Raw genomic sequence first — 7,088 nt, forward strand, 5'->3', positions numbered from 1 at the left:
TATTTAATAAATGTTTCATTATAAATATTTTGACCAATATTAAAAAATTTTAAACTCCATTATGCTGACATTTTCAGAAGTATTATCAACTTAGCAATGAGTCATTTTTATGATGCCATTTATTAAACTGAAAATAAAGAAAGATGGCATATCTGGTTTATATTTAAGTGATTTAATTCAATAATTCAATCTGTCACCACTTGAAAAGTACATTTGTTTCCTCAGCATTGGATGCAATGAGGTACAAGCAGCTGTCCTGGTTCTCAACTTCCCTCTAATGGAAAGCATATGGAATTGCAGCAGTGAACATCAACTGGTTCCTATTCAAAGCTCCACTCCAAAAATGTGAGAGAGAATCTAAGATAAAAGTTCTATTAGAGGCAAGAAGATTCTAATCTCAAATATTTTATTCCAACAACTTACATTATACCAGCTGACCCATACTGAATAATAAATGCTCACTGAAAAAAAATGAAGATAATAATACCCTCATTGCCATTCACTGATAATTTTTAAACTGTTTTATATCCAAATATAAGTATATAAAACATTTGTACAGATAAATTAGTGTTAAGAATTTTAAAATGCACAGTAAAATCCACAAATGTCATTTCTATGTTCTGAAATCTTTCAAATGTTTTCAAGATCGGAGGCTTCAACATCCTGGCTAAATGTGAAAACCATGTCAGAATTCAGTATGTTATAGGAGGCTCCAGAACTGACCATCTCATAAAAGCAAAAAAAGTTATGGTGCTTCCATTATTGCTTAATCCTCTAGGTTAAAAAGTACACCACTGAATACTAAAGCCAGGTATTTACTAAATAGTGTTGGATTTCTACTAGCCAAATTCAGCCCTCCCAAACCAGCTGAACCAGGAGTTTTTTTCAGCTCATTGTCCATTAGGAGTTTGAAACATTTTCAATTAAAGCCTTCATTTTTCCTGTAGACTTCAACATATGTGGCCCAAACAATGCTTTCTCTGAGGTGGCCTCTGATTCAGACTTTGGAACTCCTTTTTCAATTTTTCCTTGGCTATTGCTTCGATATCGATAAGCAAATTTCTTTTTCAGAGCTTCTGCTATGAGGGCAGCAGGATCAGTAGCATCTACTGGCTTGGGCTTTACATCTTGCTCTGACCTCTTAACTGGCCGAAGTTTTACACTATTCATATCTTTAAGGATCTCTAGCATATTTGGCATGTCAGATTTCTTTGGATTGTTTTTAGCCAAAGTCTTTCCAGCATTGGCTTTTTGCTCTCTTCGTTCTTTAATCAGATCAATAGCAGATTTACTTTGGTGGAGTCCTGGTGGAGGTGGTGGAGGAGGAGGCAACGGTGGTGGTGGTGGTGGCGATGGTGGCATGGAGGGAGGAGGTGGGGCTGTGGTAACAGATGTGGCAGAAACCAAGTCACCTACTGCAGTGAGATTCTGTTGCTCTTGCAGGGTCACGATTTTGGCAATCTGAGCTCTGAGAGTAGCAAGTTCATTTTCAAGTGCACAGATCTTCTGCAGGGCTTCCTCATTGGCCAGAACTGCATTCTTTGGTGGAGGCGCTTCTTGAGACAGGCTTGGTAAGGAAATATGCCTGCTTGGGGGCTTCTCGAAGAAAGGAAGGTCATCTTGAAGGGGTGGCTTTGACCTGACTTCTGTCCTTAGTCTTGTTGAACACTCTCCTTCTTCTGTGGCTACCCATCCAACGTCAGCGAAAGATACCACTGCATCCTCTCCCAGGTGGTTGGGACTCCATTCTGTTGCATGGCTGGTAAGCTGAAATTGAACTCTTGGACACTGAATCAGAGATAAGTTAGTACCAATTTTCCTTACGATACTTCGAGATGAACCACATGGTTTTCCAGACCAAAGTACCGATTGTCATGCTTACTACAACTTGCTGAAAAACCATCCTCATCAGGCGTTAAATCCAGCCAAGCATTTAGATGGTAAAGTTGTCCCAAATTTGCATTTCAAGTACTTCAGGCATGCATTGCAGTACAGTGTCCATTAAAGCACACTCGGCCGCGCGGCAACCAGCACCTTCTCCTGCTACTCCGAAATATAGAGTGATTTCTGTCTGTAACCCTAACACTAAATCTAACCCATGGACTGGCGTAGCCTTTAAAGTAAACCTATCTCTAAAATCTGACCCTACCCCAAAATCTAAACCTAACATTAGACCTAGCCATAACCCTAACACTACAGCTAGCATTCAACATAACCATAGCTCTTACATTACCCATAGCACTAACCCTAGGCCTAGACCTAACACAAAAGCTAGAGCTAGTCCTAGGCCTAAATCAAGCCTTAAGCATAACCCTAACCCTAACCCTAGCCCTAACCCTAACCTAACCTAACCCTCGCCTTAGTCCTAATCCTAGCTCAAAGCCTAAACATTTTTCTAAACATAAACCTACACCTATACCTCAATCTAACCCTAACCCTAGCCCTAATTCTAACCTTAACCCTAGCCCTAAACATAGCTCTAAACCTACCCATTACTCTAAACCTAAACCTAACCTTATTGATAATCCTAGGCTTAATGCTAAACCTAAACCTAACTGGAAAACTAACCCTAGACCTAACCTCACACTTGCCATAGACCTAACCCTAGCTCAAACCCTAACCCTTACTATAAACTTAAACATAAACATAGCCCTAACTCTAAGCCTAAACCTCAATCTAACTTTAAACATAGCCCTAAAACTACATCTAATTGTATACATTACTCTAACCCTAACCCTATCCCTAATGATGTCCCTAGCCCTAATCCTAACCCAAACCCTATGAGTACTATAATCTTATCCCTAGAAGTAACCCTAAAGCTAACCCACACCCTAGCCCTAACCATAGCTCAAAACCTAATTTTATGCTAAACATAAGCCTAAGCCTAATCCTTGTTTTAACCCTAACCCTAATTCAAGACCTATTCTTAACCATAAACCTAGCCCTAAAATTAGCTCTAATCCTATCCATTATACTAACAATAACCCTTACCCTAATGTGAACCTTAGGCCTCACTTTAACCCTATTGCTAAAACCAACCCTATCAATTACCCTAAACCTAATGTTAACTCTAAACAAAACCCTATTATTACCCTAACCCACACCCTAGTGCTAATTCAAGCCATAACCTTAAAACCTAACTTCAAACAAACTCTAACACTAACCCTGACCCTAATAAATCTCCTAGCTCTAAGGATGACTTTTACACTAAACCTAACCCTTACACTGGACCTAGCCATAACACTAATCCTAAAACTATCCCCAACCATAAGCTTAGACCTGACATTAGCCATAGCCTTAATCCTAGCCCTAAACCTAACACAAACCCCAGTCCTAAACCTAGCCTTAATCCTAACCCTAAACCTAACTTTTGGCCTAACCCAGGAACTAACCGTAGCCCTAATCTTAGCACTAATTTTGTCCTATTCATAACCCTAGCCCAAACCCTAGCCCTATGACTAACCCTAACTCTCACCCTAGCCCCATCCCTAGTTCTAACACTATCCCTTACTGGAACCCTAATTCTAGCCCTAAACCAAGCCCTAACCCTACCCTTATCATTAGCTCTAGCCCTAACTTAGATCTAATTTTAACTCTGAATCAAACCCTAACCCTAAGCCTAACCCTAACCCTAACTCTAAATCTAACTTTAACCAACCCTAGCCCTAAAACAAAACCGAGCCATAGCCCTAAGTCTAACCCTTAACCTAAACCAACCCTTAACCCTAACCCTAACTTTAGCACTAATTCTACTTTTAAGCTGAAAGCTAAAACTTACACTGACTCTGACCATAATATTAACCCTAGTCTAAACATCAACCTAACCATAACCCTAAACCTAACACTAGACCTACCACTAACCCTAACCCTAAATTTAAACCTAATTGTAACCCTAACACTTACATTAGCCATACCCCTAACCCTAGCACTATCTTAATGCAAAACCTAGCCCTAATCCAAGCCCAAACCGAGATTTAACCCTAAACCTAATACTAACCCTAACCCTAATCAAAACCATAATCCAAGCCCTAAACATATCTCTAAACCTATCCATTGCAATAACCATAACTCTAGGCCTAAACCTAACCCTTTCTCTAATCCTAAACCTATACATTATTCTAAGCCAAACCTAAACCCTAAACCTCACCCTATAATTACACTAACACTAAACATAATGCTAATTAGAGCCCTAACGTTAAACATTAACCTATCCCAAACTTCTAACCCAGACCATTACCCTAGCTCTAAACCTGACCCTAACCCTAAACCTAACACTTTCATTATATGTAGGCATAAACCTAACCCTAAAACTATCTTTAATCATAATCCTAGATCTGATATTAGCCCTAGCCCTAATCCTAGTCCTAACACTAAAATAAAGCATAGCCCTCATCCTAGCCCCAAACCTACCCTTAATCATTACCCTAACCCTAACCATAGCCCTAACCCCAATTCTAACCTTCACCTTATCTCTAAACCTAGCTATAATGCCATTCCTTACCCTAAACTTAAACCTAACCCTAACCCTAACTCTAGGCCTAAGGTGAACACTAATCCTAGCCCTAATTTAACCCTATACATAACCCTAACCCTAACCCTAGCTCTAAGACTAACTCTAACTCTCACAGTAGCCCTATCCATACTTCTAACCCTATCCATTACTGTAATCCTAAACTTAGCCCTAAACCTAGCCATAACCATTGCCAAAACCTTATTCCTAGTCCTAACCCTAGATCTAACCCTAACTCTAAATCTAACCCTAAACCTAAGTCTAAGGCTAACATTAACACTAGCCCTAGCCCTAATGCTAATCATAAAACTATCCCTAACACTAACACTTACAGTAAAACAAAACCAAGCAATAGCCCAAACCCTAAACCTTAACTTAAACCAAACCTTAACACTACACCTAGACCTTACCCTAGCCCTAATTTGAGTCCTAATCTTAACCTTAATACTATCCCTAACTCTGAATCATATCCTAACACTCACCCTAGCTCTAAACACCACCCTAACCTGAAACCGAACCCTTACAGTAACCCTAGCCTTAATTAGAGTCCTAACCCTAACCCTAAAACTAAACCTGACACTGACTATTAACCTAACACTAACACTAGCTCTATATTTCACCCTACCCTTAAACCTAATCCTAACACTAGAGTTTTAACCCCTAACCAAACCCTAAAACTAACCCTAAAATCCATAGTTCTTACATTAGCCATTGCTCTAACCGTAGCCATAACTCTAACACAAAACTAGCCCTAATCCGAGCCATAAACCTAACTTTAATCTTAACCCTAGCCCTAACCCTAGCTCTAACCCTATCCCTTACCCTATGTGAAAGCCTAAACCTAATGCTAATTCTAATCCTAATCCTAATTCTATTCCTTAACCTAACCCAAATCCTAATCCTATTAGTTGTCCTAACCATAGCCCTCATTCTAGCTCTAACCATAACCCAAACTTTAACCCTAACCCTTACCCTTATTCTAACCCTAACACTAATCATAGGTCTAAACCTGAACCTACCCCTAAACCGAATCCTAACATTAGCCCTCTTGGTAACCTTATACCTAAACCTAAACCTAACACTAGCCCTAGACCTAAACCTAATCCTAATCTATCCATAACTCTAGACCTAGGACTAAAGAAAAACTTAGCTCTAGCCCTAATAATAACCATTAGCCTAAAGCCAAAAACTAACCCTTCCACTAGTCTTAACCCTAGACCTAATTCTGGCTTTTCCATTAACCATAACCCTAAACTGAACAATGACCCAGATAGTACCCAGATAGTAACACTGACTCTAGCTGTAAACATCACCCTAACCCTAAAACTATACTTAGCTCTAACTTTAACCCTAAAACTAGCCCTAATCATAACAAAGTTCTTACATTTGCCATAGCCCTAACCTATTGGAAAACCTAGCACTACCCCTAGCCCTACCCTAGGTTTAACACTAAAGCTATCTATAACCCTAAACTTAGACCTAACCCTAAACCAAGGCCAAACCCTAGACCTAATCCTAAGCATAACACTAGCCCTATCACTAGCTTTAACTCTATGCATTACCCTAATGATAACCCTAACTCTTCTGCTAACCCTAGGCCGAAACCTAATCCTATACTTAACCCTAACCCTATCCATTACCCTACACCTAACCTCAACTCTAAACCTAAAACTATCATTAACCTATCCATAAATGTAATGATAACTCAAGTATTAACCCTAAACTTTAATCTAATAAAAACCCTAACCCTGACCCTTACCCCAATAATACCCATAGCTCTAAACCTGACTCTAAAAAGAAACCTGACCCTTACAATAGACCTAGCTATAAACCTAACCCTAAAACTCTCCCTAACTGTAACCCTAGACCTGACATTAGCCCTCACACTAATCCTAGTCCTAATCCTAACACAAACCTTAGCCCACATTCTAGCAATAAACCTCGTCTTAATCATAAATGTAACCATAACCAAACCCTAATTCAAATCCTCAGCCTAGTGCTAAAAGTAGCTATAATCCCATCCCTTAACCTAAACCTAACCCTAACCCTAACAATAACCCTAGCCCTCCACCTAGTCCTAACCCTACCATTAACCCTATTCTTAATCTCAGCCCTAATTTAGCCCTATCCCTAACCCAACCCTAACCCTAGCCCTAAGACTAACTCAAACTCTCGCCCTAGCCTTATACCTAGATCTAACCCTATCCCTTACCATCACCCTATACTTAGCCCTAAACTTAGCCCTAATCCTAGCACTATCCTTACCCCTGGCTCAAAGCCTAGATCTAAACCTACCTGTAAATCTAACCATAAACCTAAGACTAAACCTCACACTAACACTAGCCCTAATTCTAAAACTAGTCCTAACTCTACCCCTAGTCCTAAAACAAAACCGAGTCATAACACTAACCCTACACCTAGCCCTAATCCTATATCTAATTCTAGTTTCAACCCTAACCTGAAAACTAATCTGGACTCTGACTCTGACCCTAACATTAAACCTAGCTCTAAACATCATCATAACCCTAAATTTAACCCTAACACTAGCCCTATCCCTGACCCTATCACCAGCTCTAAT

The 7,088-nt window shown here is 39.7% G+C and overlaps 1 pseudogene; it reads right to left on the bottom strand.

Moving 5' to 3' along the window:
* Positions 1–582: 582 nt before the first annotated feature.
* LOC139705036 (mitochondrial fission regulator 1 pseudogene) lies at positions 583–2,041 on the bottom strand (annotated as a pseudogene).
* Between the last annotated feature and the right edge of the window lie 5,047 nt (positions 2,042–7,088).

This window comes from Marmota flaviventris, chromosome 3 (assembly GCF_047511675.1).
Source record: "Marmota flaviventris isolate mMarFla1 chromosome 3, mMarFla1.hap1, whole genome shotgun sequence".
Classification (NCBI taxonomy): Eukaryota; Metazoa; Chordata; class Mammalia; order Rodentia; family Sciuridae; genus Marmota; species Marmota flaviventris.